At 41.1% G+C, this 18,555-nt stretch overlaps 1 protein-coding gene across 16 annotated transcripts in view; it reads right to left on the bottom strand.

Moving 5' to 3' along the window:
* MICAL2 (microtubule associated monooxygenase, calponin and LIM domain containing 2) overlaps nt 1-18,555 on the bottom strand; it is a 162,840-nt gene that overhangs the window by 104,054 nt on the left and 40,231 nt on the right. The window contains exon 1 of one of the 16 annotated variants that reach the window (XM_080593241.1): nt 7,746-11,760. The exons of the other annotated variants lie outside the window; for them this stretch is intronic. The gene's annotated coding sequence lies outside the window, so the exon portion shown is untranslated. Of the gene's footprint in view, nt 1-7,745; nt 11,761-18,555 lie in introns of those variants that run through there. 16 annotated transcript variants of the gene reach the window in all.

Below are 18,555 nucleotides of genomic sequence, written 5' to 3' on the forward strand. Positions count from 1 at the left end.
TCCCCTCTGAATACTTCATTTATAGTATGCTCCGTGCCCTTTTCTGAAGAGTTTCATGAAGTAAAAGTACAAAAAAGTACAAACATTTTGTATGCCCCAACTTCCAGAAGGTTTAATTTTTCAAGAAACTGAGTGCATTGACTCGAGAGGAGTTGAAGATGTCCAGCACCTCTCCAGGTTCAAGGCCTTGATTAATGAGCACAATCCTCCAACAACTGCATGCTGGCAGGAGGCAGCCTGGCCACCAGGACACATGGGCAAGGGGGTCCGGGTGTGACACTCACCAGTGCTTGGGAAGGCAGAGATACATAGTGGCTTTTGGGTATAGAGGTACCCCAGGATTTTAGAACAATTAAAAAAAAAAGATAAAACACTTATTTTATGTAATTTCCATATCTGCTGGAGAGATTTTTAACAAAAAGCCAAAGCATTTTTCTTTTCACTTCAAATAGTTACAAAGAGCTTCTTCCTGACTGTCGAAGTGTCAGTGAAATGCTGCACTATGGACAGTTCAGCCAAGCGTGTGGCAGCCAGATTAGGTTTTCTTCGTGGCTTTAAACTTGCATCGTTATTGCCTCAGCACTACAAGACTTTGACCTAACAGCCATAAAACAATACTTCCTCCCCACTGTTTTCAATAGCTCACCACAAGATTGTTATCATGCTCATGTAACACAAATATCTTTAAAACTCCAGCATAATTGATAAGAGTTCAATCACAAACTCTCAAAATTAATTTCTTTTCTGCACACAGAAAGGAGACTTACAGCCTCAGCTGTTTCCACCCAGCAAGGAAAGGGCCGGGGGGAGCAGGAAGAGAAAAAGCTAAAAAGTAGAGCCATATCTGAAGCAACCTAAAAGGAAAAACAGCAAGTGCCAGGGCTGGTGAAGAGGAGAGAGCCAGCAGGAGCGACTGTGGGCAAAGTGAAGGGCAGGGAAACATTTCTAGCTCGATGCAAGCTAGTGGAAGCATGTGGTGCATAAGCACACAAATGCACACAGCAGGCCTGGGCTTCCCCTGCCTTTCCTCTGGGGGAAGAGAGCAGCCAAGAGACCTTCCCCAGGCTTAAAACTTTCCTCCTTCAACACTGCAAAGCCATGACTGAGGCTGCTTTTGATGGGCATGAAATTTTCTCCACGTGAATTTCCAAAAGGCTCCCATCTTGTCCATACTGAGAAGCAGCAACTCGGCAGACATTTGCTCACCAGCTGAGCATTTCTCCTTGCTGCGTCACAGGTCATGTTCTCCAAAAAAGCCTGTTTGTGGTCAGAATGACCAGATGACACAGGAGACTCTGGTTACTGGAGTTTCTGGTTTGCTGGAAATACCACTTTTTTTTTTTCCCGCATTAAGACTGTGTTGACAGAATGACAGAGGAAAATGGTGCTGTAAGGATATGCAACTCATGGAAAAGTATATGCTTTCTTCTGAGGAGTCAGCGGTCTTTCACTGCAGTATTGTGCATAACTCACTAAAAATAATGCAATGAGGACCAGAAGTTGAATGGAGTAATTAACTACGGTAAGTTTTGTGTTCCGTAATCAACTCAAACACTTTAAATGTAATACATAAGCTGTTTACCTGTAGTGGGAAAAAAGCCAAAGAAAGAAACAAACAGAAATGTTTGAGGAAAATACAGGAGTTCTTAAGAGGACCATCATTCACCCTTTTTCCTCCCTCACCATACAGATCATTCATGTGATGAAATACAGGTCTGAAAATCTCATCAAGGTGAGTATTGAGGCTGAAACCACAACTTACGCTTGTCAAAGTGTCTGTTGAACTTCTTCTGGAAACACAAACCAAAAATACAGTGAAGTTAATCTGAAATTTTACTCAAGTACTGCAATAAAAAATTAGACCACAGAAAAGAAGAGAATTAGAGAGCAGGAAAAAGAACTGTTTGTCTAGATTATTAAGTCAGAACTGAAGCATCCACATGCTTTGGTAGTTTTGGGTTAGATTCACAGCTAACAATAGGTCCCATGCATGATGCATTAAGTGCATATGAGAATTTGGCTTTCTACAGAGCTTCCCATGCTATTAGGAAGCTCTGGAAGGCTCCCAGACACGAGCTGCAGACACTGAGAAGCAGAAGGGTTGCATTTTTATGATAAGTTATCCCTTTCTGCCTCCAGTCAGGGAGGAAACAGGAACATGACATGAGAGAACTTGACAATTGCTGTTCATCCCTGGTGGTTACCCAAGGAGAAAGTTTAAAAAATTGGAGAAAGGACAGAAAGAAAGTGGAAATTAAAACAATGGTGCATGTACAGACATAAATGTATGAAAGCAAATGCCTGCAGTCTTGGCTAATGCTTCCTTTTTGTGGAACAAGCTCTGTTGCTACAGATAATTTTGAGAGTAGTAAACAAAATGTTAGGATAATTTCATGAATTATCACTCCCTAAATTGATGTACAGAGCTAGTTCACACCTGCACATGAAACCCTTCAGCATAACACAGCAAACAAAGTTGACATACAGGAGTCATTAAATGAAAACGACTAACTTTTGACAATAATACCATGGTGAAGCACTTGTCAACAGTGTTTTGAGGCAGTATGCTCTCAAGCTTTGTTTTTTTTTGGAGGCTTAGTTGTCCCATTGGAGAGATAAAGACCACTAATTTTAATTCAAACTTGCAGCACATTCAAGTCCTTCTTTAGTCTCCTAGTGCTCTTTGTCTAATGCTTGAGAACAAGTTCCTCAGGGAGATTGGAAAGGAATTAAATTCCTAGCATTTCAATACTACTAATCCCAATTCTGTTTTCAATACAGCCCTAATTCTGCTATGTTTACTGAGAGCAAATTCTTTTAAGACTAGTTTGGCATGCAGGCTACAATATATTTACTGTTTGCTTAAGGTTAAAAACATCAACAGGAATGAAAGAGTGGATTCTGCAGCATCTGTAGTAATTGTTTACTTTGGCGCTTCTTCATCATCAGTAAAAACTGCAGTATTTCTGCTCTCTTCCCTAATACAAATGTCTAAAAATCTCAGCATCATTACAGTAAGTGACATTTGCACGTGAAACTGACTGCGTTATGGACCATGTAGGCTTTTCCACTTAGTTTCTACTCATACTAGACACTTTGCTTTCATGGTGGCCATTTTAAATACAAATATTTCTATCTGGAGGAAACACAGCTTTTTGGTGGTTTGGTTTCTTCGCATGTTTTCCTGGAATTGACATTATGTGATTCTGGTAACAACTGAACCTCCCTTGTTTTGCTTATAAAACCAGTTAAAACACAAAAGTACATTTGCCTAAAATACTCATTTTTTATTGGTGACAAAGAGAAAACACATTTCTTGAGATACACAACCCTCACAGAAACATCAATGAACAGAAATCGCTTCTGAACATAGCCTCATGAACAGCCTTTCTACATAAACAGCTAAATTCTTTTTCTGTATTTTTATAAGGAGCTGACTTCCACAGAACTCCTGCAAAATAACTTCTCAAGCCAAGTATGGAATTCAAAACAGTTCCTACCGAGACTCTGTGCCTGTGAACTTACAAGGTTACCGTACACGCTATCAGCTTGTTTTGCCGAAGTCATATGAGACGTTTCAAACAGCCTTCCAAACGTGTGCTGCTGTGCTGATTTAACCTGCTACATCTGGAATCAACCCAGAATATAAAACAGAGCTGGAAGCGCTTGCACAAGCACACTAACACTTCGCTGTGAATATTTTTGATGCATACACAGGAAGAATAAAACTAGATGATCTACCAGTAGGATTTGATCTGCCACACAGATTAAGTCACACTGCACACATTTTAAAGTTGAAGACTTTAAAAATACTTCAGTTTATTTCTTGATGTTACTGGTCTGAAGTTTCCAGTTTTACAGTGCAAATATGCTAAATCATTGACAGAAAAATGAGATCAATCCCTTGAGCCTGCAGCTTGCACATGCCTCCATTCATGCAAACATACAGCATTGGCATGGACAAGGCACAGGATGCTGCCCAAGGCCTGCACATGTAATCCCAGAGACGGAAGCTCAAACATCTGCACCTGCTGGTGGGGCCAAAGCCACCCTGCATTTGCTCTCATACAGCCACTCTTGCAATGCAGAATTCTGACAAAATTAAACAGAAAACTTGCAACAGTGTGGGTTGCACCATTCTGCTGCCTGCATGAGAAGTCCTGTCCTAGGAGCATCACTGAAACCCCCTGGGCACTCATTTTGCAGAACACAGGCACAAGTATTTTAAATGAACAACAATGCATATTTTTTCAGGTATCTGTATGCAGCACGTACTCAAACTACTGATCAGAAATACAGATATATGTAAAACTCACTCCTCAGAAAATAATTTCATTTTTTTTTTCCTAGCAATGGTGTTATACTACCTATACCACCAGAAACTGCAACTCTAAACTTTTAAGTTAAATGGTTTTGAGGGAAAAAGATTCTCTAGCCCAATTATTATTCTTTGGTGTTAGCAAAATGAAGATAGTATATTTATTTTACACAGATTCTGACTTAAATATATTTAAGTGCTGCTTATACCTTTATTATCTGGTTTTAATTCATGTTTTACTCAAAATACAGAACAAAACTATGCAATGTTTAAAGTTACTGTAATGGTAAAAACTTACAAATGTTTTATGATCAATTCTGTTTCCTTGATATTACTGTTTCATATGGTAAACACCTGCAAAACATCCAAGTTGCTGTCCTTCAGCATCTGTTTTATAAACCTTTTTAACTAGACAAAGAGGCATGTTGAAGCACAACGAAAACTCAGCATGTGTGGACGGATCATCTTAAGGCTATTTCAGGCATGCCGCCCATATACAAATACTGAGATCTGAACCAAACAGTAACCTAAGGAGGTTAAAGAATCCTAAAGAATAGACTAAGGAGGCTTAAAGAATCTAAATTTTCTCAAGTAGGAAAGATGTGTGTCCCTGCTGCAAGCTGCGTGGTAACAGTCATTAGCACAAACCTGCTAAAACAAGGGCTGGCTTCTTCCATGGATCTCCAGAAACACCAAGCTTTTATAGCCGTCTTACTGGGACCATCAGAAATTACAACAGAGCCTAAAACATGATGATGGGAACACTGTTGCTGCTCTCTGGGCACCATTATGGGGCAGGGGTTAAGGTGAGGTCCCCACCGTACAAGCTAGTAGGTGCTCTTTGCTGGAGCAATTTGTTATTTTGATTCGCCCAGAGCTTGTTCGTCTGATACAGGTTCACAGGCTATGCCCTGAGGTAGGAAAGCAGAAACTCGCATCTCACATCATTTTGGGAAGGATTTAAAAACAAACAAACAAACAAAGCTGAACAAAAAACCCCTTGAGCCTGGGTGCATTAAACCTTGGATGTATTTATCTAGCAAGAGCATCCCCATGCATGTGTTTGTACACAAGTGGAGTGCATTCAGATATACTCAAGCTTTTTACACATCGTTACAGCTGAAATCAGCTAAACTTTAGCCTCACAGTCATCCGGGCTTGCCACATACCCTAAAGCTTTCAGGCAGGTGGGTGGACTGGAGAAAAATGTGAACGAGTACACAGTGATGATATTTATCATGAGCAATAATTTATTGCTGATTCCTTATGATGAGTCATTTCCCGTTAAACTACATGTGTGCAAGAAAGAACTTCAATGGCTAGTAAACCAGGACCATACACGCAGGTCACTTCATGTATGCATGAGCTGCACTCAAACATGCAACTTCAGTCATTGACTTAGTTTCTTTGCCTAAAAATTATGCTTTCCTAAACAGAGTTAATAAGCAGGATGGACAGATAATATTTCATGAAACAAAAGTACCAATTACAGGACAGATTGATTTTGCAAGAATTGTTCATTGATCAAAATCAGGTAAAAACCTAATCCTCAGGATCTGGTTCTGTTTTCTTCATACCATCCCCTGCATACCTTGTTATTTTCATATGCACCAGTCTCCTCTGTAAGGCACAGTGAAGATTACCAGAATTTTAACAGTCACAGAGAACCATAACATTTGGATGAATACACATTTCAGAGAATTTAGTTGGCCAAGATTAATGCACACCTAAGGGTCACACATTGCTTCGTGAGTTTTCTAGATAGACAGTTAAACACAAAAGTATTCAGCTTGATGGGTTTTCGTTGTTGCTGTTTTGTTTGCTTGTTTTTAAGACAGCAGCTTACAGTGAGTATTTAAAAACTGTTATTTCTAACGGGGTGGTAAAAGGTCTATTAAAGGGTCCCAAGTTTCCATATGGTAAATATCTTCACAGAAAACTTTAGGTGATTAAACCACATTCATTAGGGGGTTAATGTTATACATAAACAAGATACTAAAACCTCACTCTTGTTTAGACTGGTTACAAGAAAGAACATTTTTCAGCGCTGCTGTAGTAGATTAGAAACACAATATAAACAACAGTAGAAAGTTTATGCTGATGTTTTTCCTAGGTCGGCATCACAAGAAAGAAAGAAGTATGCCATAAGGAATTTAACATCAGCCAGCAAGTAAGCACACCTCTCAAGAAAAAGCGCCTGTTACTCAAGTTAAATGATGTTATGAGAGAACTGCCAGTGAAAACAGTTAAGTGGACAAACTTTAAGCTCTTTGCAAATCCTGCCTTGTTTTTCCCGTGATGACACAATTTCAAGCTCACACACTAGAACAGCTGAGGTATAACAACTTAGCACAGAACAGGCAGCGGGTTGGATGGTTAATCAGCACAAGATTTTCCACTTTAAGTAGGATGCTAGGACAGGGGTCTGACAGCTTCAGACAGCGAGTAAGTTTACCGTTCAGCTACTGTAGTCACGTTCAGCAGGGAGGCGGCACAGCCAAGCGTGCTGAGCAGGGGCGCAGGGGATGCAGAGGGAGCTCCCATGCCACTCAGTGCTGCACAGCCGCTGCACCGCACTCCCACTCGCAGCCCCGCATCCTCCTCTCTGCTCCTCACCTCCAAGCCACAGGGAAAACTCTGATAGCACAACTGTGTCTGAGAAGCATGAAAAAAATGCATACCCACCAGCTGACAGAGCCAGGTCAGCGAAATCCCTGGTGTAGATGCAGCTATACCAACAAAACTGAGCCACATTTAGCAGCAGTGGTTCCTCTAATAGAGCTTTCCGTTTGTACGCAAGGAGACGTAATTACGGAGGTAAATACACCACGAAAAAAAAAAACAAATGCATGGACCAGGAAGAAGCAGACTCTTAGTCAGCAGTCATGGAAATCATCTCACTTTGAGAACAGGGATAATCCAGAAGGACGGGGCAGTGAGATGGGCTGTGAGCTCACACAGCAGTGCCCGAGGTGGTGCTGCCACATGTCCAGCACTTCTCCCAAGCAGAGAGCATGGGGCGAAGGGGCCACCGGCCTCCACAACTTACCTGCTTGCTCCTGTGGGAGCCCCACGTGCCCAGACACAGCTGTCCCCTTCCTGGGGCCACTCTCAGCCCAGGGGACTACAGGGTAGACAAAGGCAATCAGCACTGCTGCTCAGACTGAATTGCCCAAAGACATTCTCTGGAGAGACCAGAAAGTGCCTTGCAGTGAGGGAGCAGAGAGCAGGGGATATCACAGTGAGACTGTCTTTTGTTTCCTCTTGGGATTTCTGTGAGAAAGGAAATAACCGTTTTTTTTTTTCTGTTTTTTTTTTTTTTTTTTTTTTAAACCGAAACCATGAAGTGATAGCTATGCTGAAGCAAACTGCCCAGGGTTTGTCTGGGGGAAAAGAGGGAGGAAAAAGAAAGGCACCAACAGAATACCTTCAAAAAACTCTCAGGAGTACATTGCAGAGTGTGGATCTCTGGTTCATGCGTCTTCTCTCCAGTACATTTCCCTCTCATTACTGGGGCTGCGGCAATTACCCAGGAGCTGAACAGGGGGGAAGAAACAGTGCAAGAGCTGCAAGACACCAAGGGCTGCAGGCCTCAGTAATTCATCTGGCAGAGCTGCCCTCATCTGTAGACATCAGACTTTCAGATCAGTAACCAGAATTAATCCACTGAAAACATAGATGGTACTGCACTGCCAATCATCAAAGAAATAAAACATTCTGAGCAATATTTTCATATGTATATATACACTCACTTTTAGGAACCACGTTCAGCTGTTATCATTTGTAAATGCAAGCTAGCACACACTACTTCCTATGGCTTATAAGGGTATTAAGATGATCATGTTGCTCTGAAATCTATGGGAACTGCAATTAAGCTAGAGAAATAAAAAAATAACAACAGCAAACTAGTTTTGAGTTGCAGCTGATAGGCTCCTTGGCTAGAATACTGTCAGGTCACCACCAAATACCAGCCACTGATCAACACTGGAAACTGTGAAGAAGCACCCAGAGAAGTCAGCCAGAGGGTGGTGGAAAACCAGAAAATTTAGGTTGGACACCAAACTATGCTCTAGGGGACATTTACATGAGAAGACAAAAAAAGAAAATTTACTTGGATCACTTAATGAATGTTTTCTTTTTCTGGTCCTTGTAAGCTGGACCCACAGTTACCAGAATAGATCAGAAAAGACATTGCTTCTCAAAGTAGAAGCAATATTTTTGGAAGAAAATATAAAGTACAATTTCTACCATCTCCCAAAAACTGAAGAAAAACAAAGTACAAACAAACTGACAAAAAAAAATCAGATCCCAAGAGTTAAAAAAAACATCATCCATTTCTGCTGCAGAACAACCTTCTCAAACCAACAAAATACATCTCAAAACATTATTTGGGAGGAAATCCATCAGGAAATAAAATAACAGTGGTAATAAAATGTTAGAATCAATCCCTTCAAAAAAGCTTTGAGGACAGAATATAATTAAGCAATATCAGAAGAGATGACGAATATATCATTGTTTTCACAAGGCAAGCTGAGAAACGGTCAGTTAGAATTAAATTAGGATTCATCTTCTCCAGTGCAGAAAAGTATAACTAGAACATGTGAAACACCAAAAGAGCATTTAATAGTAATTGTTCATCATATACATTGTAAAGACCTGTTCCAAAGGTCTGAGGTTTAAACTTTGTCCTGTGAACAGTAGTGAAGATCAACAACAGTGGATGCATCTTCTTAGGCTTAAATATGTAGAAGATGACTAATGAAAAGTCTGACGATAACATTTGTTATTACAGTTCTTTCATAGATAGCTCAAACTACTTTAATATTGCCCAACTTTTAGCAACTAATCAAGAAAAGAGAGAACAGACTGTCAGATAAAAGAGGCAGAGAAACAATTTTGGATATAACATACAAAGGAAATACGGTGAAGTTCTTAACTTTACAACTATGATTAAAAAAACACACACAAACATATTCAGTACTGAGACTGCAACATTCATTGGCTTGAACTTGTATCTGGTTACACATCAGCATAGATTTCTCCCTCTCTTCTGCATACAGGTAAGCAGTATGGCTTTTATTTCACTGAAATGCACAAACAGATCTTTATCTAACCTCAAGGTATCATGCTTTAGTTCACTGGGAATAGACCTAGCTAATGCCCTGATACAGCGGGTGCCTTACTATTGTGGTTGAGTATTAACACAACCAGTGCCCCAAGAGCAATACTGCACAACCCAGCATGGATTTCGTTGCAGCATCTTTCAAAAGGACATCACTACACAGGGCTCCGAGTGCTCATAAACCCAGGAGAACAGCACAGACAGCCTTCACTTGTGCTGCACTTTCTTAGCTTTTTAATTACAGACTGCAGTGATCGGTGTTTGGCATCTCACTCTGCCACTGCCATACCAAGCCTGCCTTCTGGACTCAGGATTGGCACACAGGTGGCTGATGATGAAGAGGTGCAGACAGAACAGGGTGGATCCACGTTTGGAGCAGCCCCAATTCTGTTGTCCCTCCCTTCACAGCACAGCGATGGATGCTGGTGAGGATGGGCAGCTGAAGGACCCCATTTAACACTACTCACTTCACTACTCTGCTGCAAAGAAAACCCACGCTAACAGAAAAACCCCTAAAGATCATTTACCACTTTGTGAAGCATTGATGGACTGGGGGGGGATGATATATACAAATAACAAGAGAACTTTAGAGGTACTGTCAGACACTTTTTGCTTTCCAGCTTAGACTTTAAAAAAAAAAAAACACCACAGATACACAAAATGTTTTGTTTCAAACAGTTGCTTGGATTACTAAAGGCAATGAGCAAGTGATAAACAGCATGAAGTGAAGATGCCCTCTGAAGTAAAAGCTGAACCATGACGAAATGTAAAATTGCAGCATTTCCCCTTTCAGTTTTGAACTGAAGTTAAAAACAGGTTTTTCAGTATACACTGCACCCAAAGGCACGTGATCACAATTCTGGTTCAGGTATTGTGCACTTACTGCATGGGGAGGGGGGGAGCACACGCAGTTGGCACACCAGGACCAAAAGGTATAATTTGCACAGTATGAGCTCACTCCCCTCAAAAAAGAGAGTAAGCATACAAGCTAAACCTCAAATTAAACCATCTGTAAGGAAGAAGTATAGGACAAGTTTAAAATGAGCTTATATCAGCTCTGAAAGCAGTATGTTCAAGGAACGGTGCTTCCTTTTGCATGTAAGTCACACTACAGCGGAATACTATCTGAACAAAAACTCTCAAACCAGTAGCCAAAGGAGAAAAATAAAATTTGAAAAGCACAGTAGTATGAAAAAAGCTTATATAGGAGTCAAGAGACTTCCATAATGCATTTCTACATCAGAAGCCCTTGCAAAAAGCAGCCAGGAAGTGACTGCAACAGTCACAAATCCATTTCTTTAAGGTATAGCATGTGAGTTTTCACCCATGCCCTCCTTCCTGCCCAGCACAGATCGGCATCAACTCCATTAAGTTCAAATGCTCCAGCTCCCCTGTGCACAGATTAACACAGCAAAGGCTTTGAACATCAGTGCCTCCTTGGTGGTGTTTCTGGCAGCTAGGAGGATGAGAGGGTTTTCAGACCTCATGTTTCTATCAAAGCTAGACTGAGCTCAAATTCTTCACTGATGCTATCAACTTCAGGGAGTTCCTTTCAGACGAGGTCTATCAGACATACTGCCGTCTGCATCAAGAGAAAACTGGCTCCTTTCTAGCCAGATTAACCTGCTACCTTAAACTGCCACATTTAAAACTACATACATGCACACTCAAGGATATTTTACAGTGCTTGTGCTTGCGAGTGCACATCCCAGGGCTCCTGCTGCCACTAATGATGTGAAGCCTTTCAGGAAAACTTGTTTGTCGTATTTCGCACGATGTTGTATATGTGCTCCGTGACCCAAAGTCCTCCCACCGCATCACCTATAGTTGGGGCTCTCTCATCTCTGCCCGTTGCTGACCACCAGTCCCGGCTGTGACCTGCGCACTGCTTCTGTGGGAGCAGCACAAGCACTCCAAGAAAAAATTCAAAACAACCGAGTGCTTGCTTATCAGATGCCCTAAGGCAGCAAGTCAGTCTTGTCCAGAACAGTTTATTCCTAGTTTTCTGTGATGGAAATAGAGAACTTTTCAGTTATTTGTACCAGTGGGAAAAATAAGCTTAAGATGCTATACATTTGCATTAAGTAAGGAGACTAAAGGAAACTATAAAGAAGTTACAGATGCTAAGTTACTTCAGTGGCCACTACAATCTCTCCTGTTGTTGCCCGTAGAATGTGCACATGAAACGCTGCTTTGAATACATAAAGCTGGTCTAAGAGAATATTGTGGGGAAAAAAGTGCAGAAGGCACTTCATTGGCTTCCTAACATCCAGTGTATCAAATAATTGTGAATCAACTTCTATAGAACATATTTCTCCGAGGCATCTTGGCAGTGTACAGCAAGGCACAGACAACTCACCTTGGTATTTTCAGATCAGATTGTATTCCACACAGGTCAGTACATAAAACAGGCAAAAAGCACCCTTTCTTCCTAAAATCAGAAGTTTTGTGCAGGCCCCTGGCAGCCCAACTTCCAGCAGCTGGGGCAGCTGCGCTTATTTGATTACCCCTTTACCTTAGGGCAGACCTGTACGGGCAGGGCTGCTCCAGAGCTGCCATGTCTCACAGCACTCTGGCAAAGGTCTATTAATTAGAGGTCTTAACCAGCAGGTTAAAAGGTCAGGTTTGAGGACTGGTAAATCTGCTTACGGCACACACCCAACAGGCGGGGCCAGCAATCTTACCCAAGGACCTTCAGCACAGCCACTACTAACCTGCCTCCAGTTCTCTGGATCTACAAAACACCCGAGCAGGCAGGAGAAGTGCACCGTGCTTGCAGGTGCTGCCTTTACAGAGGAGTCCCTCAGCCCCTGACAGCCTGCCGTACCCTAATAGGCACAAATACTTCCCGTGGTAAGAGGCATAAAAAACCCAGCATGCTTCCAGTTCCCCACAGAAAACCCAGATTGTTAGCAACAGGTACCAACACAGCTATAACAGGAGTTCCCAAATGAATTTCACCTCATTTTTGCCTACAAACTATTTTTTGATCCCTACAAGGTTGCTCACCCACGTATCTCATGGCATAAGGCTGAAATTTTACTGCTGGAATTTTTATCCCAAGTGGTAGGAATATAATCTAGACTATAGACTTAGAGGAGAAAAAAATAATGGGAAGAGGAACAGGTAAAGGCAAAAGATCTGAATGAGCAAGTAAAATACAACTTTGGTGGAAGAAAAATATCTTTGGTGCAAGTCTCGCTGCCATTTCCTTGCTTACAGAAAGTCCCTACAGCTGCTGTTAACTGACACTGATGAAAACCTTCAGGTCAAAGCACCTTGAGTGAAATTTTTAAACATGTTCTACAAGAAGAAAGTTCAGCTGCTTCAACCTTTCCAATGCTAAGGGGTGGTGATCATTACACTGTGCCACTGCTATAAAACGAATGCAGTCATCTACAGTTGCACCAGAGATGGCTCTGCTGAAAACAGGGGAGGGACTGCACCTGCTGGGGCGTGCCAGGTGAAACTTCTCGGCATCACAGCATATGACTATGCATGTATTCTGGTACATCAGTACTCAACCACCACTGTGAAAATAAAAGGTAATTTCTCCTTATCTCACCCCCGCCCCTAAAACACAACAAAAAAAGTTATCTGTATGAAAAGAGACAGAACACTGCAAATGATGTTTAAGAAAACTTAACAGGAAAAAAACCAACATCCACCACTCTACTTTGTAGAAGTTCCAGTAATTCTCTCTTTCTCACATGCATTTTCAATAAATTTCGCATGGGGGTTAACATATTGGCTATAGGATAGACAGGTAGGTAGATAGACAAGGAAAGCCTTCACATTCTTTGTTTATCCATACGTTACTTCAGTAGAGCCAATAAAACTGAAAAGAAGTCATCCACAGGCTTTGTGATCTAGGAGAGTGAGAAGTTTGTCACAGACCAATACTTACTTCTTGTATGCAAATGCAGACCTGCTGCACTATGTATGACATTCATTTATTTACCTTAGAAATCAGTGAACTAACAGTGACACTTAAATCATTATATAGCTATTTTCCAGATTATATTGGTAGTTATATTAGCTTGAGGTTTCAAATGAGCCGGATCACCTTAGGCACAAGTATCCTCTTAAGGCTACATCAGTCATCTCCCACTGAATGTTTTACTTGTCAAAGAACCCACATTTTACCTCAAAGAGCAAAAGAGTTTCATATCAACATGGTTTTGTAGAACTATCTGCTTTACCTGGCCACCTGAAGGATGCATATAAATCCGTTAGAAAAAGCTGAGTCAAGAAGCTATCAAACAGTGCTAATTCATTTGTGTACTTTGCTGCCAGGTTGAACGTTGGAGGTACCTTATATAACAACACACAGAGGTGTCTCACCCTCCTCTGAAATAGCTATGCAATTCCTTTTGTTCCGTACCAATGCATGATGAATACAGTAAATGGGAGACAAACATTTTGACTCCATAACTGAGATTGAAGATGCTCCTACACACAAGTTACTAATCATTAAGTCAGGTAGTAGCTAAAGAAGCAGCTATACGTACGTTCAGTGGTGTGTATTTAAATGCATGCACAAAAAAGCCTTAAGATATGACCAAACTTCTGCATATGTCAAGAAAAACATTAAAAACATTACTGGATCCTCTACACTCATGTATTAAGGAAACAATCACAGCTCCTTCCTCAGCAAAAAAGGAAATGCAAAGAAAATAATATTCCACTTTGCATTTTTACATAGACAAGTATAAGCTGAAGACCTTGCAGATCTCCTTTCCAACATAAATACAGAGAGGAAAACTCTCCATTGTAGAGATCCATCCCCAGACAAGAAGTAAACCCTGACAGCAGCCTTCTGTCCAAGCAAAGGGCCAGCACCCACCTCTGCTGCCCACACCCAGGCCTCTGCCAAGCTCTTGGGTACACCACGGCTCCCCTCTCCCATTCCAGCACCTGCTGCTTTGCATCTCCCACAGCCCCCTTCCTCTTAGGACTGCCATCAGGCTCAGGACACCATAATTCAGCGTCAGAGTGCCCAACTGCCTGCAGTCAGCATCCTGCTGAGTCCACCTGCAGGGGAGAAGCGGTGCTCCTGACAGTACAAAGCCACCCCCCTCTGCATGCTATTCCATGTTTATCTTCACAACTGAGATGTGAAGTAGTCATTAAAATTACTCCCCAGAGAATATTAAAGGCTCCTCAGTAGGCACAAAGGCAGGTTGGCCTAGAGCATATTAACCTCTTTTCCTGTCTCCTTATCTAAGTATCAAAGTCACAAACAAAACGCAGCTGAGCTGTAGCACTCATTGTGTCTTACTGTGCCGTGCAGAGCAGCTCCGCAGTATGTGTGGGGGATATTACTCACCACCCCGCTGCTGCAGTTTCATCTCAGATACCTACTCCTAAATATATACCAGGTACACAGGACAAGGCCCAGCACTTCAGTAAATATTTGGCACGTTGTCTCAAATTACCTTTGACACACAGGGTTATTTATACATCATGGCACACTGCATGCCTCTGTGACAAGATAGCATCACATAATACTGTATGTCAGGAATGCAAGCAACAGATTTAAGCCAATCCCCGCTTCAAGACACTTTTACTAGGAAGCCCGTCACAAACTGAGTAATATCCGTTTTATACACTGAAAAATGTATGCTATTCATTTCCAGGAAATAAAGTCAACCACCCTAATCCTTCCCCCCTCTTATATACATCCCCATCAGAACAACAGAAAGATGTTTCTTCTGTCTTAATAGGCTCGTTATTGGGACATACTGAGTCCTTTACACAAGACTTATTCTTCCTAATGCATTTGCTAGGACACCTAATGTTGACTCGGTGCAAGGGCAATGTTTCAAAGAGTAATTACAGCAAGAGGTATTTGGTTACACACACTCACTATTGGCTTTGAATATGCACCAATAGTTCATATTTACGGAGCTTGTTTCCAAGCCTTAAACATGTGCACATTTCTGATATTCATTCAACCACATTAATGTTCTGAATACAAATACCAAACAGAGGAGTGTCAGCTGTTTTTTTTTTTCTTTAATCCATAGATAGAAATGGAAGGAGCCTACGTTTTGCATTCATCTTATGAAGCAACACCATGAAATCTGAAAAATGGCTCCATAATTCAGTATCTGCTGTCCCTACAGCTGTGCAATTATCTAAACAATTTTCTGAAGTGATAGCAATAAAGCACATGTGACAACCACAGGAATTTGTAGCACTCTCTGAAAGGGGAAAACCTAACACAGAGAGAAGGGTATGAGTTTGGATCTGAGAGAACACTCGTTCACATATATTCACAAATCTTCTCCTGCTCTGCTCAGACTGCAACTTAAAATTATTCCCCATCTCAGCACAAGGTGACACAGCATGAAGAAAATCCGTAATAAAAAGCCTGACAACAAGCACATACAATAGATACAATAAATGACCCTCTACAAAAGGAAGCCGATATCAAGAGTAAGAAGAAAACAACAACTACTTACTACCTTGTAAAGTTCATTAAGGGTAATGTTTAACCAGAGGGGCTTTTTTTCAGCTGGAAAGAGTGTCAGCAGAGAAGACTGCATTACATTGCAAGATGAACTTCTAGCTTGCATTTAGCGACTGCCTTCAGAGACCGCATTTGTTTCTCTAAATCCATCTGTGCTGATCCCTGTGCACACAGGTCTAAAGGACAAGACTATTGCACATCCCTAACGCTGCTAACAGATGGGACTCACCTCAGCCAGTAACACGGATTACAGTTATTGCAATACACTCAATCTTTTAGATACAGTAAGAATTTCACTATCTGCCAAACACAAGTCTTCTCAAAGATCGAGGGGAAAACAAGCATCTCCTGCTCCAGCTTTTGTTGTTATTATTTTTCTTGAATGGTTAATGATTTGTAGCTGGACTTCTTCATATTTGATTTGAAGATGGTGGATTACAAAGGAACATCTTGGAAGATTTAAAAACCTTCCAACTGGCTATTGGAACTGACTATTCAAGTAAGACAACAGCAAAATATGTTATCTAAACTAAGGAGCATTTTGATGCACTTAGTCTTTCAAAAGTAACACAATACTTAAAAACAACCCTCTGTCTTCTGCAAATTTTATGGATATGTGATACAATTACAGTAAGACCATTTAAAGTTGGTTAAAAACATACCCTTGTATTCCCAACAACAACAAAAAAAAACAACACATGGCTTTGGAAATTCTATTTTGATGCCTGGCTATGTCAGTTACACAGAAGGATAAACTGCAACACCCCCCTAGGCATTACTGCAGTCTACACAGGCAATAAGCTGTAGGCTTAAAAGGTCTGAGAAGGGTTTATCATGGACTAACAGATCCGAAGAACCTGCTTTTTAAGAAGCCAAAACTCTGTAACACACATTTAGAGTCATTTTAAAATCTAAATCGGTGAAAGCCGCTTGATTGAATGTAGCAAGTAAAGTAACCACTGGCATTATTTGTCCAAACCAATGCTAATGTTGGTGATAAGAACAAAAATTTAAATCTAATCTTAATATTCCCAACACAATTCAATTAAACCATCTGTCTGAAGGAGTCAGACCCAAAATAGCTAGCTTTTGAAGACCAATTAACAAAATGTAGCAAGGTTCCAGGTGTAGGAAAAGTGTAGCAAAGAGCCAGGTAGGTCATCTCTGAAGACATGGGTTGTCTTAAGAATGATTCCCTTCTCACAAGGTCTTACCATTACATCTCTAAGATGGGGGGAAAAAAAAAAAAAAGAATAAATGAACACAAGTTCAGACTTTCCTCCTAGTTGCATCTGAGTTACCAGGACACTGAAATAAACACAATCAGAACTTGAACTGAACATGAGCTAGGGCAGTAACGTCCATCATAATTTGTGTCGTGGTAGGATCCACCTTTCTGACAAGGAACTGGGCTTCCTCCCCCTGCCTCACACGTTAGATTGCCCCCGAACATTTAGAGGAGAAAACAAAACAAAATCCCTCACTGAATAGCAGTCTGGAGCACGAAAAGGGCTTGATAGCATACACAGCTCAGATTTAAACCCAAGGCAGATTTTTTTTCCTTTCATGGAACTAAGAGTCTAAATATGACTAAAGATCATTTTAGGGATGTTTTCACTTGCTTGTAAATGCAACTATGCATAGATGAAAGAATCATTCTTAGTCATCTTCTCCACGTCAAAAATAAACCCAGCAATTTCCAGAATGTGTCACAATACAATATTAACTGGGTATCTGCAGTCACTGAACCAGTGGATGCTTAATAGCCTTAATTTAGAATATCTCTATTTTCTGGAAACAGGCTAGTGTATGGTGCTGGAATACCCCGAACTACTAATACCACTTCTGAAGGAGTCAATCTGGCAGCATAAACACCTCTAAAACTGGTCCTAGTGACAAGCAAACCAAACAGCATGCCCTCCCTTAGCAGCCAGGGTGCCAGACGCAGAGCAGAGGCTGCATTTTTCAAATTTATGGCAAGTACACGAGGACTCTTCAAACAGAAAGCTTGAAAAGCTGCATCAAAGAAACAATTTGCTCACGTATGCTGTAAATGTATATTATACAAGTACACATGTATTATACATATATATATGCGTGCCAGGCTGCCTGTAAAGACACACAGAGCAACCCCTCAGCCTTCCTGTAGCTCACTCACCCTGGATGCAAGACACAAGTAAGCTGAGAAAACAGAAGTACCATACAGGAAGGCAGACCTCAATTTCAGTCACCTGACAATGATATCATTTTTAAGGGAAACAAAATACATCATGCTCCTCAGAAGCAAAGCCTCTTCCACTAGAAAGCTAGTTTTCCTGCTGACACCAGGGGAATCAAACTAAGAGGAAGGACTCCTGAGGAACAGATACACGTTACCAAGGACTCACAACAAATGTTACAGCCACGTGGAAGAGTCCCAGTGGGAAATATATAGCATTTGAAAGTTTTCCCTTGAGTTTTCAAGATACTAATTATAAAATACCAGAGCAGTGAGACAGCTGGAGCAGATACAAGGTACGTGCTAAAAGAGGTGAAAGACTTAGAGCATATTCGCAAAGAAACCGGATAGCAATCACCTCTCATTTTATGGTTTCTTACACTTAAAGAACATCCAGCCAAAAAATAGCCTCTCTCATCTCC

The sequence above is a fragment of the Anser brachyrhynchus genome, assembly GCF_964034855.1.
Source record: "Anser brachyrhynchus genome assembly, chromosome: 5".
Lineage (NCBI taxonomy): Eukaryota > Metazoa > Chordata > Aves > Anseriformes > Anatidae > Anser > Anser brachyrhynchus.